General features: G+C 45.6%; 1 non-coding gene across 1 annotated transcript; it reads right to left on the reverse strand.

The window, feature by feature from the left end:
* Positions 1–14,527: 14,527 nt before the first annotated feature.
* trnah-gug lies at positions 14,528–14,599 on the reverse strand. Its single transcript has one exon. It is a non-coding gene; the product is annotated as a tRNA-His (tRNA).
* Positions 14,600–16,787: the final 2,188 nt, after the last annotated feature.

Below are 16,787 nucleotides of genomic sequence, written 5' to 3' on the forward strand. Positions count from 1 at the left end.
AATGTTTGGAAAATGCTAATTTCTTGTAATCGAAACTCAAGCATATCTTTCTGTGAATCTGTGCTCCCAACTTGGAATAACACTAGCCCCTGCTGTAGCATTTTAATAAAGGCCTAGTTTTTAACTCCCAAGAGTCTTTGCCTGCCTTCTTATGAGGGGGAGAGTGAAGTATGCTTAAGTCAAATAGCTTGATACTTTTCCCCACTACAATAGTTATGGTGCACTTTAATTATCCCAATACAGTGTAAGGATTTGGACTCTCTTGTACACCCTAGAGTAAGAAAATTCTTGTCAAGAAATATGGACCAATTTAGATTGCAAATTGCCAAGCTTTATTTGGACAATAAAGATTGATACTGAGCATCTCATTAGTTGAAGCATGGCATGATACATAATTTCAACTGTGTCAGTCTGTCTTTTCTGTGCATCCTGTCACCTCTGGGGTCTTGGTTCCTTGAACCTGGTCGCTTGACTCATGACATCCATCTAAATTTTAGCTCAGTGAATTTAATTCAACAAACAATACAAATCCCTTTGGTGCTTTAAGACTTCATCTCCAACAGATCATTTTCCAACCCACAACTTCCCAGTCCACCAGGCTGGGTCCCATGTTCTGCTCCCTCCTCGGTCACTTCTGTGGCCGGGTCGTGAAGGAGGCCTGGTCGGGCCTCATCAGGTCGGGCCTGGTCTCCTGGTTGGGGGCCGGGTTGGGTGCTCTGGCGATTGGATTGTGCGGTCTGGGGGCTGGCGTCAGTAGCTAGGCCGGGTCAGGCCCTCTGACTTCCGGGTCTAATCGAAATCGGGTCTGATCATCAGGAATGCAGCTGGGTCGGATTGAGATGGTCAAAAGGGCCACTCAATGGGCCTCGGGAATCTTCAAACCTGCAAGGGAAGATAAAAGAGAAATGTTGGTGTTAGTGTTAGAATTAAATTTTTAAAGATTAGTACGGTTATAGGAGATGTAAAGAGGATCTGTTTGGTGAGCTCGCAGAGAGCCACCACGTTTCTGTGACATCTGGCTTGCTAGGCCATTTCAGAGGTCATTTATGTCTTTTAAGAGTTATCTGCTTTTAATGCTTTGGTACTTTGATCCTCTCCCCCCCCCCCCCCCCCCCCCCCCCCCAACCCCCCCAGCTCAAGGTTGTGTCTTCCCTCCTAATTTCATCCAGATTATCTTTATCCCTTGCTCCAATTTCACACTGATGTACCTGCTCCCTCCCTCTAATTTTGCACTAAAGTACATGCTCCTTCCTTCCAGCTTCACACTGATACCACTCCCTCCACTTTCATAAGTACACTCCTCCATACTCCCTCCATAGGCAGCAGTGCTAACTACTGCGCCACCATGGCGCCCCTTTTTTGCCAGTTTCATGCAGGTATTCAGTCCCCTTCCGTCCTCTATTACATTGAGATGTTACTGCTGTCACTGGCTTTTGTTCTTTCCTTCCCATTTCTGTGACTTTCTTCCTTGACATACTTTAATTGATTGAATGCCACTGGGTGCAATTCAGGGTTATCACCATACTTATGAAAACGAATGAATTTTCAGATGATGTTGCTGTGGAGCCATGCGTAGAGGAGAAGTAGCAGGAAGCATCTTTCAGGGACATCAATGGCAAGGGTAAAGGAACAGGAGTATCCATCACGGGCAATTCTCTGGACTACAGTTAAAGAGTGCACAATGGAACCTGGTCATTACAGCTCCCCACACCCGACACTTCCATTAACCGGTGGAGGATGGGAAGCTGTAGCCACCGAAGTTGGCCATTTCCCTGAATACAAAATGGAGGAACGCAAAGCATACAGGATAAAATGGACAATGTTTGCAGCCCCAGCAGGCTACACCTAGCAGGTGTGGATTCTGCCTGCTAAGAAAGCAGACAGCACCGAAACGAATGTTCCGCATACTAATGAGGCAATAATGGGGATAATTAGTATGTTAATGGAACGATTCCAGAGACAATGGACACAATTGGGGAAGCAACTGCAACATTGTAAAGGATACCATACACTCAGGCACCAGCAAGGTTCGAAAACAAAGAGCCTGAAGGCCCGCCCAGTAGGTAAGGAACAGCCTCAGTATTGGGGGGATTCAAACATATCGATTGGGGAGAGACCCAATCGATTCCAAGCAGGAAAGGGAGTCTGCCCAAAGGGGCGTGGATCCCCTGGGACCTATAAAAGATAGGTCCCACACATGGTTCAGTTTTCTCCTCCACCCCTCCTCTCTCTTTGACTAGCACTCCTCCGTGGACCAGCACCTCGACCAGCTTTTGCCAAGAAGACCTTGAACAAGAGAGAGGAGAGGGTTCGGACAGCAGCCGCCAGCAAATAAGTGCCTCACAACGATCGCTACTAGAGATAGACACTCCTGACCCCTTTTAACTTATGCCAACCTGAAGTCTGCAGACCAGAGCAGAGCAAGAGGCCTTGTTTCCTGACCCGGCAGTTCCTTCGAGATAAGTATTAGTTTATTTAGCGGTCGGAATAAGTTTAATCCTTTTAGCATGTGTATGGGTAGTTATTATAATTGTATTATAATAAACTCAGTTGTTTGGACTTACTAATTGGTGTATGGTTTTATTGCCTTGAACTTCACCTTGAACTTGTGGCGGTGTCTTAACGGGTGCTATGTCTTTTCGTCCAACGTCATTTCATCCAACGACACTTCGTCCACGTCTTTTGGTCCAACGTCTTTTTGTCCGCCCGTCTTTTGGTCCAACGTCACTTCGTCCAATTATCCAATTACAAATTAACTCCGTATAAAACCATTCAATTGATAAAATGCAAGTACAATACAGCAAGTGAATTTAGTTGCTAAAATGCAAGTAATTGATAAAATGCAAGTAAAATGCAAGTTGAAAAATGCAGTTTAAAAATCTAAAAATGCAGTTAAAAAATCTAAAAGTTTACTAATAATTTTTTTTGTCTAAGACTTTTTGTAACTTGACTTTTTGTAACTTGTACCACTCCACTTCACTCCCCACATTAACTTTTTATGCAATAAAGGATTTTTATTACCGGTCCCTTTCCTTTAACGAGCCTCGTTAAAGGATAGTTATTATCGTTCTCTTTCCTTTAACGAGCCTCGTTAAAGGATAGATATTATCGTTCTCTTTCTTAATTCGCCCATCCCGAAATGGCAAAGTTCATTGTGTCAACGAAGAGTAAAAGGAAAGTAGCTGATGGAAATAACTATATCTACGATTTTTATTCGAGCAGTCCAAACCTAGGAAAAGAATACTGGAATTGTGAGAAAAGAAGGCTATGTTCAGTGCGGATTCACACGGTAACGGAAAACAATGAGCCGAAAATTATTTATTTCTCTAATGAGCACCTTCATCCAGCTGATGTTGATTCGTTAAATGCTAGAAAAGCAGTTGCAGAAATAAAGCATGAAGCAGTGGAAAACATAGCAGCAAGTTCGCGTAGCATACTAGCGGCCAAGTTTATGCAGCTATCAGAAAATACCTGCTCTCAACTCCTTAGGTTGCCCGTCGTCTCAAGAAATATTCAAAGGTGCCGACAAAAAAAATTCTGGATTTCCCGCTAATCCAGCGGCTAGACACGGTTTTGAAATACCTGACAAATATTGTAGACTTCACAATGGCGAACAGTTTCTGAGATACGATTCGGGCGCCGAGGATCAACAGCGCTTACTAGTATTCGCATCAGAAAGTGCTCTTCAGAATTTAGCATCATATCGTCATTGGGCATGCGATGGGACATTCAAGATTGTGCCACAACAGTGGTTTCAACTGTTCTGCATTCATGTACAAGTTAAAGGAAGCAGTTTTCCACGGGTCTTTGCATTACTGCCGAATAAAAGAAAGCAGACATACGAATTATTCTTTGACCAATTGAAAATTATGCAACCTAATGCAGATCCGATTGATATCATGGCAGATTTCGAAGTTGCAGTTCACAAGGCAATTAATTCATCATTCCTTAATTCATCTGTCGTGGCATGTTTGTTTCATTTGAGCCAATCTGTGTTTCGAAAAATTACCGATTTAGGCCTCAAAGAAAAATACAATACAGACTCTGAATTCTGTCTTAAAATTCGATGTTTTTCAGCATTAGCTTTCCTCCCCGTTGAAGATGTCGAAGAGGCTTATGAAGATTTGATAGACGATGAAGAAATACCTGCTGAATTCATCGTTTACTTCGACTTGACTTACATAGGCATTGTGAGAGGACGTGGTGCCAGACGGAGGAGTGAAACACCTACATTCCCGACAGCTGTATGGAATGTTAATCAGCGTGTTCTACAAGATCTACCGAGAACAAATAATGCTGCTGAGGGGTTTCATTCTGCCATAAAGCGTTCGGCGGGTGGAGCTCATTTGAATATCTGGAGGTTAATCAAAACTCTGAAGGAAGAGGAAGGGTTCATAATAGACAAAAAGGCTCAAATTCTTCGGGGAGATCAGTCGACTTCATGTACGCGATATAAGAAAATAACTGAACGCCTCAAAAAATTGGTCGTTGAATATGATTCTACAACAAAAATTGATTTCTTGAGGAATGTTGCTTACAATTTACATCAATTTTAAGTAATTTTGGGAATTTGAAGTAATTAGTAAACTTTTAGATTTTTTTAACTGCATTTTTAGATTTTTAAACTGCATTTTTCAACTTTCATTTTACTTGCATTTTATCAATTACTTGCATTTTAGCAACTAAATTCACTTGCTGTATTGTACTTGCATTTTATCAATTAAATGGTTTTATACGGAGTTAATTTGTAATTGGATAATTGGACGAAGTGACGTTGGACCAAAAGACGGGCGGACAAAAAGACGTTGGACCAAAAGACGTGGACGAAGTGTCGTTGGACGAAGTGACGTCGGACGAAAAGACGCGACACGGTCTTAACGATACCTGGCGACTCCAGAGCTCAGTAAAGAAACAGAGCCAAATTGAGTGTTAAGCACACTCACCCAGAACGACCAACAAAGCGGTTGGAGGGGGAGGGTGTGGCTGACGATGACACAGGCTTCAGATAGGCTGAAAAAGGAGGAGGAAAGGTTGTGTGACTGTCTCACACGGGGAGCTGGTTTAGCTCATTGGGCTAAATAGCTGGCTTGCAAAGCAGGCCAGCAGCACGGTTCGATTCCCGTACCAGCCTCCCCGGACAGGCTCCGGAATGTGGCAACTAGGGGCTTTTCACAGTAACTTCATTGAAGCCTACTCGTGACAATAAGCGATTTTCATTTTTCATTTCATTTCACTGGCATATTCGATGTGATTTGTGACATTGATTTTGACAGTATGTAGTGCCAGGAAACTGCAAGGATTCAAACATGGATTTGCAGGAAAAGCAGGCAAGAATTTAGAAGATGGCAATATGTTCAAGGCGTTTGCAGGCCAATGGAAGGTTGGAGCTGGGGGTGTAGTTTGCGTGGATACAGAGATAAAGATTTTTATTTGAGGAGCGAGGTGATTACGTCATTTGGAAATGAGAGGGGAATATTACCTAAAGAAAGCTGACTGTATGGAGTTTGCACATTCTCCCCATGTCTGCGTGGGTTTCCTCCCCGAGTCCAAAGATGTGCAGGTCAGGTGGATTGGCCAGTGTAAATTCCCCATGAGTGTCCAAAATGTTAGGTGGGGTTATGAGAATAGGTGGTGGCGCAGGGCCTAGGTAGTGTACTCTTTCAGAGGGTCAGTGCAGACTTGATGGGCCGAATGGCCTCCTTCTGCATTGTAGAAATTGTATTATTATATGATTGAAAGACAACCATCAAGGAGACCACATTTTGTGGTCAGATGCTCATAGGAAATAATGTCAAGGGAGCAGGAGAAGAGCCTCAAGACTGGATGAGCTTGGAGAGAGTAGGAGGGAAGATAGTACCTGTAAGTACCGCCAGCAATGTAAGGACACAGGCCTATACAAACGTTCAGCATTATGTTGCAGGAACACAGGCCTACACAACCCCCAAAACTGCAGTCAAACTTCGAATTCCCCAACAGGGCTTTCTGAGCCCAAGGTCGCATATAGCCCCAGCATTATATTGTAATATGGTTATAGACTTGATAGGGATGTCACAGAGAATCTATTTCCTCTCATGGAGGATTCCCAAAGAATTGGGTAGAAGCGACCTCTGTCAGTGAGTTCTCCATGTACCATTCGGAATCTGATGTGTAGGCATCCTGCATCTCAAGGTTGAGGGACTCGTCCGTCTCGCCGAGTGTCAACAGTGGGGTTACTGGGTTATGGGGATCAGTTGGAAGTCTAGGCTTAAATGGGGTGCTCTTTTCAAGTTGGAAGTCTAGGCTTAAACGGGGTGCTCTGAGGGCCGGTGTATGCTCGATGGCAGAATGGCCTCCTGCAGTGTAAATTCTGTGATTTTATGATTCTATGATACTGAATCAGATCAAGCATGTTAGAATCAATTTTGATGGATACCATTACCTGCCACCTTTGCGAAACCCCATTCTGACTGAGTGGGGCAAGTCTTACAAGGACTTTATTTTTCTCACTGTCACAAACAGATCTTTTCAAAATCACATTTCCATGTTGTAACATTATTGGGACAATTACAGATTTATGATGAGCGACGCTGTTCTGGTGTATCAGGAATTGGATTCGGATATTATTTATTGTCACGTGTACCAAGGTACTGTGAAAAATATATTTCTCTGAGCAGGTCACCAGATCATTAAGTACATCAAAAGAAAATAAAAGAAAACAAAATACATAATAGGACAACACAAGGTACACAATGTAACTACATAACACGGGCAGCGGGGGAAACATACAAGGGTGTTGGATCAGGTCAGCCAACAAGAGGGTCGTGTAGGAGTCTGGTAACAGTGGGGAAGTGGCTGTTTTTGAGTCTGTGTGCGTTCAAAGACTTTTATATCTCTTGCCAGATGGATGATGTTGGAAGAGTGAATAAGCCGGGTGGGAAGGCTCTTTGACTTGCTCGCTTTCTCCAGGCAGCAGATGGTATTGATGGAGTCAATGGTTGGGAGGCAGGTTTGTGTGATGGACTGGGCTGTGTTCACAACACTCCGGTTTCTTGCAGTCTTGGGCCAAGCAGTTGCCATACCAGGCTGTGATGCAACCAGATGCTTTCTCTGGTGTATCTGTAAAAGTAGGTAAGAGTTAATGTGGACATGCCAAATTTCCTTAGTTCCCTGAGGATGTATAGGCACTTTTGTGCTTTCTTGGTGGGTGGAGCAGGACAGATTTTTGGAGATGTCTACTCCTAGGAATTTGAAACTGCTAATCATCTCCACCTCGGCACCATTGATGCTGACAAGGGTGTGTACAGTACTTTGTTTCCTGAAGTCAATCACCAGCTCTTTTGTTTTGCTGGCATTGAGGGATAGATTTTTGTCGCTGCATCACTCCACTAGATTCTCTACCTCCCTACTGTATTCTGACTCATCGTTATTCGAGATCCGGCTCACTATGGTTGTATCGTCAGCAAACTTGTAGATTGAGTTGGAATCAAATTTTGCCACACAGTTGTGTGCGTTCAGGGAGCTATAGTAGGGGGTTCAGTACGCAGCTTTGCAGGGCCCCAGTATAGAGGACTATTGTGGAGCAGGTGTTGTTGTTTATTCTTACTGATATGGTCTGTGGGTCAGAAAGTCAAGGATCCAGTTGCAGAGTGGGATGCCAAGTCCTAGGTTTTGGAGCTTTGATATGGGTTTGGCTGGGATTATGGTGTTGAAGGCGGAGGTGTAGTCAATAAATAGGATTCTAATGTGGGAGTCCTTGTTGTCGAAATGGTCTCAGGATGAATGTAGGGTCAGGGAGATGGCACCTGTCATGGACCAGTTGCAGCGGTATGCGAATTGCAGTGGATTCTGGGAGTTTGGAGGTGCTACGCTTCAAGACCAACCTCTCGAAGCACTTCATTATGACTGAAGTCAGGGCCACTGGTTGGTAGTCATTAAGGGCTTGTTGCCTGGTTCTTTTTTTGCACCGGTATGATTTTGGTCTTCTTGAAGTAGGTGAGAACCGTGGAGAGGGACACCTTAAAGATGTCCGTGAACACAGCTGGTCCAAGCAGGCTCTGATTGCGTGACCAGGGATCCCATCTGGACCCGTCGCCTTTCGAGGATTCACTTTCAGGAAGGCTGATCTGACTTTGGAAACTGTGACGGTGGGTATGGGTGTGTTATGGGCTGCTGGGGCACCTGATAGTGGATCGTTGGTTTCCTGCTCAAACCGAGCATAGAGTGCATTGAGTTCATTGGGGAGGGGCACGCTGCTGGTGGAGATACTGCTCGGATTCACTTTGTAGCTTGTTCATGCTAATTAACATGACTGGAAAAGAAGCTACAGAAAGTAGAACAAGGCACTAGTATTTAGGGACAAGCACACCCAGAGAGGGATTGTAGTTTTTTTCTAATTGTCGATTTAGAGGAGTGAAGATGTTGGACGCAGGTAAGACATTAATACAATTCCTCAATGTGTTCAGTTTTTGTTATCTTCACTGCTATCACAGCCACAATTTAAATGTTACTTCATACATGGTGTGTTCGCGTTCCATATAAATAGATATTCCAATTATTCCATTGGTTACTTTGAACCAAATAATGTATGTTCTAAACATATAACCTCAGCTGAAACTCACAGTAAAATCTAGAACCTCGAGGGAGTTTAGGAACAATACATTGGGCGGAATTCTCTGTTCCAGAGACTAAGTACTGATGCCGGGACAAAATCGTGGGACATCAACGACAGCAAAATTGGCACCGATCTCAGAGCAATTCCACAACTGTTTATGGGCTAACACCAGCACTACGTGGAACATGAGCAATTACAATGAGAAATGGAGTCGGGATTGACACTCGAAAGGCTGACAAACTGCAGATGCATAATATCACTGCACTCCCCATACGCACTGGGATGCAGGGTTTGTGGGCATAGGGGGGTGTTGGGATGGAGGGGTTGGTGGGGTGGAGGCTGGGGAGTGGGGTGTGGGGTTGGTGGTGTAGGGGCACCCATGTGGCCAATGTCACTCAGCACAAGCATTGGCCGCAGAGGGTGGTCAGTTGGGTGTACAGCAAGATAGCTTCCTTGTAGGACACGGAAATGATGATCTGTCTGGGCAGCCCAGTCCCATGGCATGGTGAGTCCGACTGCATGGTCCATTCACTGGTCACCTCCTGTCACCCCGTGCTGCCCTACTGGGCCTGGCAGATGTTCCCCCTCCAGTCAGCCCTACCCGTGGCATATCCGTGGGCCCACAGTCGCAACTCTGCATGCACTACCTCCTCTCTCTCCCTCATCGGCCAGGGCACTTGTTTCCTAATTTTTGAAACCACAAGTGAAACTCATCATCGGTAATTCCTCCCGGCGGAGACAGATCATCATGGAAACCCCAGAGAATACCAGGCCAGGCCCGCTAATGATACATGCACGGCATTTACTGTACCTGTGGACGAGAGTGAATTGGCGCTGCCGTTGAGGCACTGGAGGACGACATTCTGGTGTTTACCTGGCACTAGCCATGGTTTTGTTCTCACAATCCATTCGCCACCCAATTGCCTTTCCCGATTTCAGCATCGGCCAACGGAGAATCGCACCCATTCGACAGCAAAACTGGAGCCATATCTGGACCTATTCAGCGACTGCTAAGAGGCAAGCACCTGCGCCACCTGGAACACAATTGATTCCAATAAGAACTGGTGACAGATTTGCGCGTGACACTCAGGATGCTGACAAGCTGCAGCCCAATATACACACGGCATTCCCCACTGACATCATCCCAGCCAACCAGATGGCCACAAGACACGCGGCACCATGATTCACAGACTCCATGCCGGAGACCCTCCTGGAAGTGGTGAAGGAGAGGTAAGCCACCCTCTGTCCCAGTCTCGGAAGGAGGCTGCCAGCCACGGCCATTCGCAGTCACTGCCACCATCAACACCATCCGGACTGGCCTATATTGCAGGAAGAAACTGCAGGACCTCGTCAGGAGGGGCCAGGGTGAGTAGGCAGCGCTGTGGACCTGCACCAACCCCATCCAACACACCCGTAACCCTAGCCCACCACTCCACCCAAAGGGCAGCTGGATCCCCACCCTGCAGCACATACCATCACCCATACAATGACCGGGTGCCTTGCTCACTGTGGGCACTGGCCACAGGCCCCTTGGCTGTATGTGTCGGACTGTCTCACACTGTTGGCCACCCATAAACACCACAGCAGGAGAAAACTGGAGGGGAACCACCAAACCTGCAGCCCCTACCATGGCTGAGCAGAGGGCCCTGGATGTGGTTGGCGGCTCAGAGGAAAGGGGTTATTGGGATGGAGCTCTGCTGCTGGCGATGTAGTGAGACCCCACTTATTTGTGGCTCACCGTGACGTGTGTCAACCCGGATCAACACCACCCTCACCTCCACATTATCCTCACCTACACACCATTCCCACCCTCACGCCTGCACCACCCTCACCACCACACCATTCTCACTCCCACACCATTATCACCCCCTCTCTCACTCTCACTCCCATCACCCCCACTCGCCCCCACGGCCCGAGGTCTAATCATGAGCATTGTCTTGTGTCTTGCAGGACCTCCTGGTAATGAGGTGGCTCCAACTGGTGTCCCCCACCCCCAGCCAGTGTCACAGCCTGAGACCATACCTCCCACCATGTGCCGGCCATGGACGAGGACAGCTGCATGGACAGGAGCCTTCGATGCGGGACTCAAGTTACCCTGAAGCTCGAGTCCAAGGATGACATAGTTTTCCTGACAGCTGTCTCCAATACCCTCCATCATCCCAGAAACACTCACCTGGTTTGTGAATTTTAGTGAAGAGGCTCCTGGGACATTCTCTGACATGTAGCACACAGCTGCTCCGGTACTTCGGGTGGATGTAGGATCACCAAGGGCAGCACGGTAGCATTGTGGATAGCACAATTCCTTCACAGCTCCAGGGTCCCAGGTTCGATTCTGGCTTGGGTCACTGTCTGTGCGGAGTCTGCACATCCTCCCCCTGTGTGCGTGGGTTTCCTCCGGGTGCTCCGGTTTCCTCCCACAGTCCAAAGATGTGCAAGTTAGGTGGATTTACCATGATAAATTGCCCTTAGTGTCCAAAATTGCCCTTAGTGTTGGGTGGGGTTACAGGGTTATGGGGATAGGGTGGAGGTGTTAACCTTGGGTAGGGTGCTCTTTCCAGGAGCCGGTGCAGACTCTATGGGCCGAATGGCCTCCTTCTGCACTGTAAATTCTATGAAATTCTATGAAATCTATGGATGGACGGTGGGCATGCCGTCCCCAGATACCAGCTGCCATCCAGACTGGTTTTGGACTTCTGGAACGGACATTCCCATCTATACTGGAGATGCAGTCGCAGAGCCAGGAACTACATAAGGATTGTCGGTGAGCATCCTGTACCCCCAGGTGCAGTTGGAGGGAGTCGAACCGCGTGCAAGAGCAGGAAGTTGTACCGACCATGTGTGCCACACAGGCTAGCATCGTATCGGTGGTGTCTGCAGTGGCATTGGGGCGAGATTTTTGTCAATGGATCAGCATGTCCAAGACCTGTGGGAGTCTGTGCAGCCTCTGGCCGAGGTCCTGGACAGAGCTGCCATCTCACAGGTAGCACTGTGCCAGAGCCACTTGGACATTGCAACGGCACTCCTGAGCATTGCCCAGTCTCAGCAGGCCATGGCTGGGACTGTTGGTGGCATTGCCCAGCCGGCAACCCACGTGGCACAGAGACAGAGGGAGGTTGCCACGTTCCAGAAGGAGATGGCACAGTCACTGGCTGATGTGACACAGACCCAAAAGGAAATGGCACAGTTGCACTATGATGTGGCGCAGTCCCAAATGGAGATAGTGCATTCCCTGTGCTTCTGACACCAAAGAGTGAAGAGACCATCGTGGGTGGTATCCGGAGCTGCAGAAAATCCTGCAAAAATCAACGGGTCACTGAAAGAGTGACACAGACAAAAGGGACAGAAAATGAACCATTTCAGTTTCTATTGTTTGGCACAGCAAGAAATAAATCACGCTCTGCTTGCCCATGGGCAAATGTGGAGCATGACAAACATCTTTGAATTGATCAGTACCAATGAAGCGCGGAAATAACACTAGAATCTGAACAACTACTTCTTGTTAAGAGCAGAAACCAAACTCCCAATCTTTGGTTAACAAGACCAACACCTTCCAATTTGGACAATGCACCATGCACATGATGCGGTTCTATGTGTTCTATATTCGAGTATTTGGGAAGTGGATAACAAAGAGCAAGATAGAAAGGATTTATTGGAGGAGGTGAAACAAACAATGGACTTTAAAAAACGGATGGAAAGGTGGGAGAATATCAAATTGAATTGTTTAGACAGATTTGAATGCCGTGGTGCAATTCAGAGCAAGGGTAGCAAGCAACTCAGCGGAGTTTACGTGTTCTGACCGTGTCTGCGTGAGCTTCCTCTGGGTGCTCCAATTTTCTCCCACAGTCCAAAAATGTGTGGGTTTGGTGTATTGGCCGTGCTAAATTTCTGTTAGTGTCCAAAATGTTTAGGTGGGGTTACTGGCTTACGAAGATAGGGTGGAGGCGTGGGCTTAAGTATACTGCTCCTTCTAAGGACCGTTGCCGACTCGATGGGCCAAATGGCCTCCAGCACTGTAAATTATATGATTCTGTGAAATGTTGTGTCACCCTTGATTGCGTGTCATAATATACACATCATTATATAATAGTGCAGACACACACTACCTGACACACTGCAAGACCAATCAACACACACAACACAGCAGCCAATCACCAGTTAGAGCACACTCACTATAAAGCCAGAGGCCACTAGTTTTCCCGCTCATTCGGGATGCAGTCGCTGAGAAGGACAGACCTCACAGCTTGTAGCACAGATCTTCACCATGTGCTGATAGTCTAGACTGGTCATGATAGGCATAGTTCTTCAGTTTAATCTAACATAGTGTTGACCCACAGTGAAAGTATGTTCAATAGTTCCTAGCTTAATAAAGTAGTGTTGTACTATTTCAAGTGTTGGTAGCCTGTATGTGTTACTGCTGAGGTCAACGCAGTCTCCACAGATCCAGAGTACCCAACACATCAGCAAGCAGGTTGGAATTTATGAATGAGCAAGATTTGCTGCAATTTTACAGAATTTTGATGAGAACACAGGGGAAGTTCTGCACAATTATCTAAATGATGAGAGATTGCAGAGCTCTGAGCTGCTGAGGGATCTGGGTGTCGGGAGCATGAATCACACAAGGCCAGTAGACATGCACAGCAAGTAATGAGGAAAACTAATAGAATATTATTGTTTATTGATTAATAATCATAATAATAGTCTTTAAACAATATTTTTAAATGATTACAAATGAGATTATGCTTCAGTTGTAAAGAACATGAATGAGATCTCATCTGCCGTATTGTGAACAGTATTGGTCTCCATATTTATGGAAACATGTAAATACGTCAGAAATAGTTGAGTGAACGTTTATTAGATTAATACCATGACTGGGTTGGTTGTCTTTCGAGGAATGGTTGAAGCAGTTAGGTTTATATCCAGCAGAGTTCAGAAGACGAAGAGTAATTCTTAACTGCAACTCTCTTCGCTATCTCCCCACTAAAGGATTTCAAAGAAGCACCTGAATGTAATAATTATTGGAGATGTGCTGTGGTCCAAATAAATTTGTTACAGCCAATAAATTAAGGCTGAATTTTCGGTATCTGTGCACCGTCCAGGAATCTCCCCGAAACAACACGTGGCAATGACAGCAGAATAAGCTTTTTTAGTGCTGATTGAGGGGATCACTGTGAGCATCACTGGTCTTAACTTACCCGAGAGAGAAAATTGAATTTTTAAACGCTGACTGCTGTCCCTGGTGTTCTAGAGGTTGTGATTCAGCACTTTCACTGCAGTGACCCGCGTTCGATTCCCGGTCAGGGAAAAATAGATATTTTGGGGCAGCAAGGCAGCACTGTTGCTTCACAGCTCCAGGGTGCAAGGTTCGATTTCGGGCTTGGGTCACTGTCTGTGTGGAGTCTGCACATTCTCCTCGAGTCTGCGTGGGTTATCCCCGGTGCTTCGGTTCCTCGCACAGTCCAAAAATGTGCGTTAGGTGGATTGGGCATGCTGAAGTGCTCTTAGTATGCAAACAATGTTCGGTGAGGTTCCAGGGATAGGTTGGAGATGTATGCTTAAGGAGGGTGCTCTTTCCAAGGGCCAATGCAGACTCGATGGGCCGAATGGTCTCCTACTGCATTCTAAACTCTAAATTCTATGACTGGTTCCAAGGTACCTTTGGGGAGATTGGGACAGGTAATCCGTCCAACGGCGAGGGCCGCAGAAAGAACTAACTGCCGCTAATATGGAAAATATGTTTTAGTTTAGGCAATGCCACAGTGAAGTGAAAATAAAATTGATGGAGGGTTAAGAGAGGTTTGTGGAAAGGAGTAAAATCTCCGAATAGAGATGGATTTGAAGTCTGAATTATTCAGCTCAGTTATGTCTTGCAGGTCGAAAGAGAAAAACAGACATAAATCGTGTTGCTGACATTTATCACAGAGAGCAAAACAGCAAAGTTGCCGTGACTCGGATTCGAACCGAGGTTGCTGCGGCCACAACGCAGAGTACTAACCACTATACGATCACGGCGCCACACCTTCACTGCTGATTTCGCCCTGTCCTGCTGTCGACTTATCATTGTCACTGTCATGAAGGAATGGGCTACAAACTTATGGTGCGTGCTCTCAAACCAATCAACTTATTTTCATCTGTGCGAAAACCCAGGCTTCAAACTTAAAGCGGATTATTGATGGCATTTGATTGGAAATCTACAAATACATACCATCCTAGCGAAGAAACAGCGCTTTGTTTGCGTAATAAATATCCTCCGTGGATTTGCAACTCTGCTGCATTCCAATAAGGCCACGGCCAGATATTTTATGAATGCTCAGTTGAATTACAATGAAGGGAAATTGTACCTTCATCTAACTCGGCACAACTGTGAGTGCACATGCAACATACTTCAGATGCTGGAAATAGGATATTGCAGCAAAGCAAATTTGGAGAATTCGCCATGTACATGCATCATCTGTGGAGAGAAACGTAATCGACAATTCAGGTCGACGTCCTTTCATGTTTCCAACAGCCAAAAGCAACATTTGCTGCCAAGTAACGAATGATGTGTGGAAATGAGACGCATATTGTTATATTAAAAAAGTTGAGTGCAAAATGAAGGGATGAAGCAAGAAAGAAGTCGAAGCGAGTCCCAGCAAAAGAAAACATTTTGGTTATCATTTCTCCCCAACAATCCGACGTTGACTCACGCTCTGTCACCAGGGACTTCCACTACAACGTGTACCGCAAAATTAGCCGCTCACATTGATACTTGCTTTTGATTCCAGTCTTGCTCGATTATGCTGGGACCTAATTGCCGCTGAACTGGATTATCTGACTGACTGAAAGTTTAATTTGCTGCTTACTGCAAATCCTGAAAAGCAAATAAATTGTGGTCACATCAAAATCAAACTTGCGTTCCCAGCTCTGTGAATCTGCATATTTCTTCTGATATGATTTCTCCTGACCATAATGGTCCCGATACTGAAACCTGCAAATATGGAGATTATTCGAACTGCTGTATTGGGACAGGGGCACAATCCGCATTCGTCAGCAAACATTTATCAAACGTTTCCTTTGCTTTCCACTTTCCATTTGTGTTGCTCTGATGGACACTCTGATTTGTGTTCTTACCACACAAAGCTTCCTTATTCATTGAAAATATATTTCAAAAGGGGAACAGAGACTTTGGCTCCAAGAATATAAACTCGAAAGTATTAGTCGAGAATTTGAACTGTTGACATCTTGCACAGTCAATCGCTGAAACTCACAAAACGGGAACCTAATTCAGTCAATGCATATGCTGAATTGTGCGACAAAGTGGACCAGCCGTCCTTTCATGCCCCGTCACAAAAAGCGTAAAATACTGCTAAAATCCAAGAGCTCATTCAGCAGCGGAGAATGCTGGGTAACAAGAGAGTTTGACACTCTAAAAATTGTATGGAATTAGAAGTGAAGGGATTTAAAAGTACACGGAACAGAGGCGTGGGGTTATATAAAAAGGGCGGTGTGCAGGTGGGCAGAACATATCAGAGATTGTTATGAAGAAAGTTTGTGGTGCATTTCCCGGGGGACTGGCAAATCACATTGCCACCATATACATTTCAAATTCCTTTATTCTTCCGTTGCCCTTACGGAGATGTAGAAGCGTCAGAACGGCCCAAGATACATCATTCACCGCTGTGCCCATTCCATGATCCTGTATCTTTTCAAGTTGATTTGTTTGAATGAAAAAATAATGAGTATAATTGAATATTCACGGCGGAGAATGAAGTCATTCGGAAAGTTGTGTCGCTTCCAGATGTCCATAAGCATAAAATGGAAAACGAGAATGAAGCATAAATGTGTAATATAAGAGAAAGACAAGTCGTGGTAAGCCACGTCTGATTTGTAAACATTGTGCTTCTTCCGGAAGACTACAATATATTTTTGAAATATGAGGTGCTACCTCTGCATCTTCACTGACCAGGATGTCAGCGGCGAGAACCTCTTGGCTCTGAAGAGTTCATTGTGAACATTCCCGTTAAATTCAGGAACGAATTCAACAAACTGCCGTTAATGCACATTCTGTCTTCACCAACTACTCTCCCAACGTTTACGAAACAATGAATCTGCGCCTTTGACACCTGCAGCCCAACTGTCGATTTCAGAATCCATCGAATTTCCTCAGCTTCAATTTCTCAGAACTGGATACCCGTGGAGGAAAACTGTCTCCCTCACGCTC

This window comes from Scyliorhinus canicula, chromosome 13 (genome assembly GCF_902713615.1).
Source record: "Scyliorhinus canicula chromosome 13, sScyCan1.1, whole genome shotgun sequence".
Lineage (NCBI taxonomy): Eukaryota > Metazoa > Chordata > Chondrichthyes > Carcharhiniformes > Scyliorhinidae > Scyliorhinus > Scyliorhinus canicula.